This window comes from Dunckerocampus dactyliophorus, chromosome 14 (genome assembly GCF_027744805.1).
Source record: "Dunckerocampus dactyliophorus isolate RoL2022-P2 chromosome 14, RoL_Ddac_1.1, whole genome shotgun sequence".
NCBI lineage: Eukaryota > Metazoa > Chordata > Actinopteri > Syngnathiformes > Syngnathidae > Dunckerocampus > Dunckerocampus dactyliophorus.
The window spans coordinates 10,050,763-10,062,103 of NC_072832.1; positions in this window are offsets into that span (position 1 = coordinate 10,050,763).

The following is an 11,341-nucleotide window of genomic DNA, read 5'->3' on the forward strand; positions in this document are numbered from 1 at the left end:
TAATTTACATTTGGGACCTTGAACACAGCTGGTTAATTTGAAAGTGGTGGTTGAGATGGTATATTACAGTTTGAAAAATTGTTCAGCTATACTGTAATTCTTAAAATGAGCGTCAAGGCCAGCTGACTGAGGACACTAAAAGTTATATACTAATATTGCACAGCAACAGGGTTGTTCTTTTCATGGTTAATCACTCTGAACAATGAAATATTTCCTTCTTGATGATGAGAAATTTCATCTTCAAGCAAAGTAAAGCAATCGAGGAATTGTTATATGACAATAGTTGTCATAGTTGTCAATAGTTGTAAACACTCCCTTTTACAAGTCAGTTTACTTGAACAACATTACAAAGTGACACCTATGTCGGTTGTTTATTTGAGCTGCTGTGTAGCACTCACCCCTATGACACGGCAACATATACAGGCTGTTAGCGGGTTAAGGAGGGTTAAGGTGGAGATGAAATACTATCATGGTCGTGGCTTTGAAGAGTAAATCACTGAGTTGCTGTGCTGCCGAAAGGTCTTGAGCCGCACGTGCGAGATGCCCCAAATCCATCTCAGGTCACCTTCACTGTTTGACAGGTTTTATCGGGGACATATGAAACACACGCGCACACACAAGCAAACAGACAATTAATAAAAGGAAACGTCTGTGGCCTACCCTTTGACACTGAAAGGCAAATGACAACCTGTATAACTAAAGTGTTGATAATCGTGTTCACGTGGAGCCAATTGTCTCAGGAGCCTTTACTGAACAGCAAGTGCAGCTGTAATGGCTGGTTATTTGACGTAATGGCTGTGCTTTGACACTCACGTAACAGTCGGATTTTCCAAGAACTCTTGGTTAAAAACCTTGTAAAAAAAAAAAAGCGGTTCAACCGTAAACTCCGAGTCAGTTCCACGTAGTGTTTAGTCTAACATTTGAACTATCATGTTCAATGGTGATAAGCTACACTTTAGCCAGCTGGACTATCATAACAGCAGCCCTTTCAGCCATTGATAAGGTGCTAAATGGCAATATAGGTGATATCTTGGCACCAGGTTTTTGACCTCCTGATCAGCTAACAAGATCACTTGACACTGAACAAAATCTCTGGCTCAGCAAATTGCTGTTTTGAAATCACTAGTAAAATTCCACCCAGATTAAATATCATGGCGAGATTTTGGTGGTATAAACAAGAGATTTTGGGCTGGGATGTTTTGGCTACCAGTGAGATTACCTGCTTTGTAGTCTCCCTCAAGATCGAGAGTCTCAAGCAATCTAAGCATAATGGTGGTCCAACAAGTTAAACTTTCAATTTAAAATCAATGTTGCCTGGAGTTCAAGCTACATCTAACACAATATACAACAACACTATGGGCTACTTCCATGCATTTAAAAGCTGTATTGAAAAAAAACATATTTATCAACAGAGTTGATTCAAAGTTCTTGAAGAGCCAAAATGGCACAAACACTGAAAATAAGTGTCAGATCTTGTACTTTCAACTAAATCGAAGGAATTAAAAATTGACCAAACTTTTAAGAATGACTGAAGACTTTGTATGAATATGTATTTTGCTGAATGATAATATTAATAGACCTCATTATGACCAAAAAGTCAAAGGACCAGCACGAGATTCTCCCTCATAGATTCCAAGCTGTCTGCTCTCAGCATGCCAATCTGTCATGCCCTTGTTCCCGTTACACCCCTCTGAGGATACCCTGTTCGCAGACCAAAATAATTTGTGTTTTAGCACACTTAGATGTTGTTGTGACAAACAACTTTAACACACTATAAAGTCAGTTAATTCAATCCCTCCGAGGTATAGAATATTGTTTTTTTTACTTTGTTGCTAATTGCTTGTGTAGGTGAAGGTCGGTGCAGGTGGAGTTAGTCATGCATGGGTCATCCTTCGTGGGGCAACGAGCAGGTCTCAGTAAATGAGTGTAGCAGAGGTGCTGAGGGCAGATCAAATTGCATCCGTGAGAAAGAATGCTCCCTAAGGTCATAAATCAGCGATGGGGCAGAATTTCGCGCCTCTCTTATGCTCAGCAGGCCTGTTTACACTGACGTAAGTGGCACTCAATAGACTGCCACTAATGCCCGGCCAGTCAGTTTCCTCATGGAGAAACTGCACATTTTGCCTATTGTATTTTGCACATCCCATATGCTCCAACATACCCATGACCCTAGTGAGGATAAGCGGCATATAAGATGGATGGATATTTTGTACATCCCATGTTTGAAGCACAAAATGCACAGCGTCTTTAAATTAGGTAAACAGCCATAATTGAAGGAAGCATAATTCATGAAAACATTTTTTCAGTTCATCATGCAAAAGCCCATTTGTTTTTATTAATTACAGTCAATACAGTTGCTATATATTGCATTTAGTTTAAGCATAGACCTCTGATCTCAACCGTAAAACCCATTTGCAAACAGGGGAATTGGGGAGTTGAAGAGTTTTATTGTACTTCACTTAAGTAATAAATTATGCCCACACAAATCTTGCACTGGGGATAAATATCAACAGAAGGGTTCTGTTTTAGATCAGTTTGAAAGGACAACCAACCCAGGAAAACAAAATGTGAGCCATAAATTTGAAGACAATTTCCTTGGGCAGACCAACTAAATGAGGAGACCCACAAAAACCACAAGCAAGGTGTCCAGGAAATAATTCATGGTGGCCTGTGCATGCATTTGTCAGCTGCATACAGACAGATACCAATAACTTTTTAGGCCTGTTAACTGCCCTCATGTTGTTAGGTCATGAAAAATAAACACACAGTCATAGCTGCTTTTAAACACAATGGTGAAGTACTTGCACATATTGTAAAACACACCAACTCAGAGACCTTTGTATTAGTGTGTATGTTAGTATAATACAAATTATGACGTTAGCTTCATTGCAAACCATTAAGGCAGGTAATAAGACAAAGATAACAAAGGAATGACCAAGAAACCACTTAGTGTGTGTTTGTGTGTCTTAGGACGTATGTGCTCATGCTTATGGGAGTTCCTGTGTGTAACAAGCTTAAGTGCGCTCAAGTAAATAACAAAACATGCAATGCCAGTCAATACAAGTTGTGTGGTCAGCTTGTAAAGTAACTGCAAGGATCACACTAATTCGTACAGTAACAGGAAACAAGAGCTCGCGTGGGTTGGACTTAAAATAAAATAGAAGTGGACGGAGACAATAGGAGGGGAGGGTGTTGCAACGATGACAACATTGGAAAAATGACATGAATGAATCTTCAGCAATTGTATCGGGGTGTCAGGAAAAACCCAACTCACGAGATGCACGAGATTGGGCCCACGAGCACGTGATGAGATTTTAACATTAATTTTAAGAAAAGTACAATGGAAAAATATGACTGGACAAACAAGCTTTTTTATTTAACTGCGGCACAAAACAATACGGGTGCGTTTTGACATTTTTAGTGTCCCACAAAGTGACGCTGAACGATATTGTCAACATTTTTTGAGACCATTGAAGCGGGGGAGGGGTAGTACTCATAAAATTCCTCCAAGGTTGGCAGGTCTGCTTTTAAATAAATACACAGACAGACAGACAGACTTAATAGACTAGTACTCTGATATGTAAGCAATTGATTGCACTCAGAGCCCACCACATTTCCAAGGCTGAACCACTTGCATAGAAACATCGTCTTTCGAACCCGTTAAACATCATTTTCTGTTAAATTAATGCAAATGTGCATCTGAATCAGGTCTACATTAAACTTGACTTGATCTTGAATAACACAACACATTGTATTCAAATCTAACTTTGGGGGGTTAGTTTTCATGATCAACGAAGTGTGGACTGTCATCACAAATGTAATTGGAACCAGGTTTATATTTTACAAACTGGACAGGATTTTGCACATAAACAAATATTAATTTACTGTCAATGGAGAACATCAAACATTAATGCTTGTGAACAATATGATGCAACATCATCTTTAAATAATCCAGAAAATGTGCAACTTCTCTGATGAATTAATTGAACTTAGGTTACGTTAACCCTTAAACTAAAATGTAAGTTGTACAATAATTAGTCTTATGGTACAGATGAAATATAGATGGATGGGTATGATTACGAGAAATCAGTTCTGATGCATATTAAGGCATGTAGACGTGGGGCTGAGAGGACTGTTATCCACAACCTCACGATCTTCCCTATCAGGTTTCCCAGTGGGGTTGTGGCTGATAACTCTGCCTCATTGATAACAGTAGCCTGGATCCTGGCTATGCTGGGCAATCTTAATGCCGTTAGCTACCTCATTACTCCACTGGCTACTGGCCTATCCCAAGCCCAGTGGCACCTTAGCAGGTACCAGTTATCATTACTGCCTTATGACCACCAATGTAATCATCCCAGACTACCGTCTACAGGAGCCAGACCATCAGTTTGCCAGGAATTTTCAGTAACACACTTTTTCTTTGATTTCTCATGGCGAAGAACTTAAAGAAAAACTGCATCTTTTGGAATTTTGCCCATCATCTACAATCCTTATGTGAGACATGAACACATACACAACACACTTTCTCTTTTCTGTGCACTCTAAAGATATAAAAATAGCTAAAAAGACGCAGCTCAAATGCAAGTAATGGGAAACGCCGAAAAAAAATCCAAAAAGCGCCAACAGCGCTCCATTTACATATAATGTGATGTGGCTCGATTTCCAGAAGGATTTCAAAGGTACCAAAATAGTAAAAGTGTGCAATGTGTGCAACAGCTGAGATACAGCCAGTATTTGTGTTTGTTGTACGAATGCATGAATGAATGTTTGAAATCAGAAATTCTCCCACTGTTGAAATAAATACTGCCCAATGATTACAGTAAAATGTTAATATGACAGCCCTAAAATAAATATTATGTGAATATACAATACATCAAAGCATCATTTTGTCACGACAATACCACAACAGCAAATATCCAACTAATTAACTATTTAGAATTGGTATTTCACCTGGTTCCTCCAAAGAGGATGATTCGATCTCCAACCATGCAGCAGCATTGTCGTCTACGGGGACATGGGCCTTTCCCCTTGGGTTCCACTTTCTTCCAAGAAAAGGCTTCTGTACAGTATAAACACAAGACAAATTTTAATTCCCTGACATTATTTTGGAAGGTAAAATATGTATATTAACTTCCAAAATGTACAAATTAATGATACTTTATATAGTCTTACATCTCCATTGCTGTTTTTTAACAGTTTGACTACGATCTACCCCTGCTGCTTCAGAAAACTGGTGAATTTTGCTACTAGATATTATTATGTTGCAATTGCTGAATTTATCTGGGTGTCCGGAGATGACAAGCTGTGAACTGGCGTATCGAGTCAGCCCTTTGAATTTGCAGACAGAGCCCCTGCAATCTTGAGTGAGCACACACAGGGCTGTTTACACCTTATCACAGAATCAAATGGCAACATGTTATATTAAAAAATAAAAAAAGCTTCAGGCATGTCCTCTTGTTGCTATGGAAACATTTGAAGCAACAATCAAGTTTCCTTATGTTAAAAAGGAAAAGTCTACCCGTCTGTCCATGCAGATAGCAATACATCAATCACACATTAGATCTTGCAACAGGCTTGCAAGCATTTCTGTACCTCGTACAGATATACTCATTCAAACAGAGATGTCGGTACACAACAAAGACAGAACATGGACAAAAAATACACTGGGTAATAATATTATCAGTTATAATTGAATTACTGCCAAGTACGATTTCTTATTTATAAAGCATACATTTTCGTAGGGCATACATAACCTGTTTACGACCTTCTACATACGTTTTTTAACATTAGTAGAGCCCTCTAGACATGAACTCAGACCCCTATAGTCACCTTAACACTCATATTACCCAATATACTACACATAACAAGAAATAATAACGGCATTTAAGTCATACATAAGACTCATGATCATGTGTTGCTAGAAATGCGTGGCGGGTGGACAGGAAGTGATATCGAGTGGTCATAATCGAGTGGGTTACGGCCGCAACAGTAACCCATGTTTTTATTAGGGATTATTGTGCCTGTTGTGAGATGATTTATACCTGCAATAAAAGGCTGTTGTTCCGGAGATTAAGTCTGGTGTTTGTGTATCTGTAACATTACTGACATCTAGTGACCAGTGTAGAATACTACATATCATTTACAGTGTCTTTGATTGCATCTTCTGAATGCATTACCTATATATTTGTATTTTAGTTTATTTAGCCATTTTTATGCTTAAAAAATGCTTAATTTCGGTAAAAAATAAGTTAAATTTGCTTCAATAAGCATTTTTTTTTTTTACTAATAATCGGCCATTTTGAGCATGATTTATTAATTATTTTAATTTTTTTAAAAACTGAAAGCGTAAAGCCGCGAAATTCAAAACGCGAAGTGGCGAGGGAAAATTATGTACAATTGCACAACACAGAATTATTTTCTTGCACATTTCAGGGCCTACATGTGGACATTGTTTTTAATACATTAAATACGGTTTTCCTCCACATTTATATTTTTGAGATTAAAATGCTTTTTAGTTTTCAACAGAATTTTTCATATTGACATTGAAGACAAATGTAGTTTTGAGGCATTATTAATAAATTTAATGTCCATAAATATATGAAGTTGTGTGTTTATGTGAAGTGAAGTTTTTCAAGTGAACTATCTTTATATTCCATATTTTAAGATGACCACTAGCCTGAACTAAATTACCAGAAAACATTTCTACCCATTTCCACAAAGACTGTCTGCACTGCTGCAACAGATCCCGGAGGAGCCTCTGCATTGAGAGATACAACTCTATGGAAAAGTATCAAATTAGTTTACTGCATTCAATATCTTAACATAAAGACTGTGGCTTTATCACAGTTAAGGCGTGTCTGGAATTCAATCAGTTACCTTCTACTGCAAATTCATCTATCTGCTAACAGTAGGACACATATCTAACCTATATTTAAACACAAACCCTTATATTTCATCAATATAAGCAGCTCTGACAGCGTGACAATGTTGACTCTCTATTTTTCTATATCAGGATGCTGCGATTTTCTGGTGAAAAGTATAGAAAATGGATGGATGTGGTGTCCTCAAAAGGCGCTGCCAACTGCATCATTGTATCTCTATGGCAACAGACCATGATTCATTTTAGATAATTGGGATTGGAATTGAGGTGCTGCCATCTAGCGGAAAAAAGTTAGAATGTAATCCAGCCTTCAAAATACTATTGCTTGCACTAAAAAGGCCTTATCGTTGGTTGTTCTACCCATAGCACACATGGCCACCGTCGGTTTATGCAGCACAATATAGTAAAATATCCACAGTGTAGCTTACAACTATGAAAATGAAAAGTAGGTCAACATAAGTCTGCATTGGCACCTTTGGTAATGATCCCTGGAAGATGGGCCACAACTGTGGATTTGAAAATTTTAAATAAATCAATAACATTATAGAAAAAATACAAACACATCACCTGGACTGAATTTCCAGAGATCGTTGAAGTGCTGGTCCAAATGAGCATTGTATCCTCCAAATATGTACAATTCTCCCTTATAGGAAACTATATATGCATGAGAACAAAAGAGGGAAAGCATTTCACTGTTTGCATGTGATGACTAATAAAAAATTGCAGCATAGCATCTAAAATATGAAAGCCATTCAAATTTCCTGGGCTTTATGTCCTTACAGGCTGAATGACTCCTGCGTCCCTCGGGTAACGGTTGTGTCAAGGGAGTGCTCAGCCAGCAGTTGGTCTGTGTGTCAAACACTTCTATCTTGTTGCAGTAGATCTCATTGTTGGAGTGGAACGGACCAAAACGGTCTCCTCGCCCTCCGAATACAAACATCTTTGTGCCTATGATGGTTGCTGAGTGGAAGTCCCGCCAGCTTGCTGGAATACCCTGGAAGCGAGACAAACAAAGACATATTTGTTATTATATGAAATGTATTTAATGGCCTGATTAACATTTTTTTTTTGACAACTTTCAACATGAAACATCAGTGGCATTTGAACACCTCCTTCACTATGGACCACAAGAGAATACTGCCATCTAGTGGACTTAGTTTGTAAGACAGACACCATGTATTTGTAGCAGTTGAAATATTGAAAACAGTGAGCGACTCAGTCAAGATAGCTTGGAAAAATTTTAAATCCAAGCAAAAGCATCAGGTGGAAGTTTAATCTGAAAACATTACTAAATTACAAAGAATGACATAATACCACTTAATAGTTATGTAAAATTTTGCATTCATCAAAAAATTTTCATTATGAAACTCTTTTGAAATCCACCCACGCAGCACGTGAGACATAACAAATGCTGATCAACGAGCATGTTATTGCACAGGTGCTTCACAGACTGGACACAAAGGTAAAAGGTCAATCTAAAGTCGTGTGGTTTATTGTTATGAATGTCTTCATTAGAAAGAGGTCTAGGAGAGAGCCCAGTAATAATCAGGCTAATTGCACTTGTGTAAGAACATCGCACATTTTGAGTGACCTTCTATTGTGACCAGGAAGCTCCTGCACAATAGGTATGCTCTTTGCATCTTTATACAGTATGTCTGACCTGGCATGTAAACAGATTAAAATGCTTACTTAAAAAGGAAACTTCAGTGTTTTGCATACGGCTCGAGAAAAGGCGCCACACTTTGGATCTTAGTTGTTTTTTTCCTCATGTGAAAACAATGTTAAGTAATACAGTGTATGAATGGACATATATATAATACCAAGGGTGTCCATTACGACGATCGCAAAGGGAGTGTTGATGGTGTGTCACCTACATCATAACCGTCACTTCGTAGATGACATAAAGCCCCCTCCTAATTCGTTCTTGTCTCTATGTTTATAGCAGGAGGTACACCTTCGAGACAAAGTAGCCCACAGGCTGAAAAAGTGTGAGCACCCCTGTTCTATATACAGGTAGATACTGTACATGGATAGCCTGTTATTACCACAATTCATTTGAAATAAGATATTTCTCAAATATCATAAAAACGTTTCACTACACTTTATTTTGGAAAACATGCACCGGAATCATCTGTCTGCCCTGTTGGCACTTGACAGATAAGGAGTGGAAGAAAAGGCACAGAGAAAGGCATTTAAAGTTAATTACTGCGTTTGTTGTTCAAGTCTGTGAAAACAACCTTAATGGCGACATTATTACCGACAGTAAAGCTAAATATATTTTTAAAAAAAATTCTTGCCACAGCGACGTAGCAGCGGCATGACAGAGTGGTAGCAGTCGGCCTCCCATGCAGCCCATCACCACAGCTTCAGACAATCCTAAGGGAAACCCTGCGACCTATTAAAAATTCTCCATGACTCCTATTTTTAAACCTTTTACTTTGAAAGTGTCACTTCTGCTTGTGGTTTGTGTGTACGTGCGCGTGTATGTGTGTGTGTGTGTTGCAATCGTTAATGCCATTCTCTCAGGCGATTTCTATGATCTATTGGTGCAGAGGTTGCAGAAATCATCGTCGATGGGAGATTTCTAAGACTTCAAGAATATATTTGAAGTATTAATAGCTTCTCTTAAGTGTGTGTGATATCTTATTGATGCTCTGATATCATCTTCGGAATGACAACTATTATGGCTAAACTGCACATGCTGATTTAAGACTACAGTTTAATTGACACAAGTATGCAGTGTATGTATGCATTGTTTACATTAATATTCCGTTTAAATGCATATAGGATCGAGACAATGAGATTATTTAACTAAAGTATTGGTCTACACTTCAAAGTCCCCAAAGTCGATGAGTTCATCTAATGACTTTGTGTTTTCGGAGCAGAACCACAGAGTGGGCAACAATTCCATACAAGAGTTTCAGGGTTTAATACTCAATACTAGCTATTATGGTACTTGTCCAGGTTGGGGAAATCCATAAAAATTACATGCACGTAGTATCATGGGAAATTATGCAAATTAGAAGATGGAACCCCCACCCATTTTGATTATCTATTTAGAATTGTTATATAAAAATAACATGTTTGTTGATACTCACTCTGGCATTAATTAAAGACCAAATCATGGTGGTGGTGTCCAGCTTGTGGATGTCATTGGAAAAGCAGTCAGCCTACAGAGCAGCAAAGAAAATTAATTCAATGCCTTAATGTTCCCTTGTGCCATACCAAAAGGGAAAACAGGGGCAAAGACTCACCAGCTGCTCATATCCTCCAAATATATACATCGCCTTCCACAGAACACAGGCAGAATGGCCATCTCTTGCCCCTGGAACTGTCCCAGAAATTTTGGGTGTGAACCATCTGTGCGTATCTATAATGAGGAAAGAGTTGACATTAATTCTGGCCACTTTATGTCAAACCTCTGGTAACAAGTGAGCAAACACTGATAGCAGATTACACACTTCATTATGGACAGCTAAAATGTGTAGAGCCTGCCAAAATGTCTGGAAATATTCCAATACCGAGGACAATTTGTTGGAGTAAACAAATTTGCATGCAAAACAGTAACTGACCTTCATCTGCGTTTAAGAAAGGACATCAAGATTGTCAACCCTGACTGATGGTTAATTCTCAATTTAATTTTGTATTTCAAGCTTTGGGCTGGACAAATGACACACTGATATACATACAAGGTCAGAATCATTAGTCAAATAAAGTGGGGGCAATTCGTAATCGATACACTGCTGATTTTGTAAATTTACCCAGCTACAGAAAGACAAACAGTCCAGAATTTTTATTTTAGGTTTATTGCAATAGACTGCTGTAATAGATTGAGATCCTGCAGTGCCCGCAAGGTCCCCTTGCTAAAGAAGGCACATGCACAGGCCTGTATGAAGTTTGCCAATGTAGCAGCAACTAACCTTCATTTGCCACTTCCTCAGCAAGGCATAAAGTTTTCTGACTTGTGCTTCTCCGTACATCAGCCGCTCATAATCCAACAACAAAAGACTAACACCAATGCAAAATAAAAAAAATGAGATGTTTTATTTTCCCTTCCGTCCTGTTGATGAATGACAAGCACATATGAGGTGAAAGAAAAAGGGTAAAAATACAGTATAGTAGTCTGTGTGGATCTCTCTTGGAGATTAATAAAGTGTCTATGTGTGCAGCGTACGACAACGTAAAAAAAGATGTGTTCAAGGACCGTCAAACAAAGTGTGAAAAATCGCAGCTCATATTAAACAGTCAAAAACTAGGGGGTTTGTAACTGTATATTATTTTTTAATGAAATAAGGCCGAAATTTCCAAAAGGCATATCCCTTTACATAAAATTTGATGTAGTTATCGTTGTAGTTGCGTATCGAATTGTTTACCACAAAGAGATTTACATCCCTACTTATTATAAATAAAAACTTATTTTCATCTGCGATTAAATGTGATTGTGAGTTAACTTTGAAC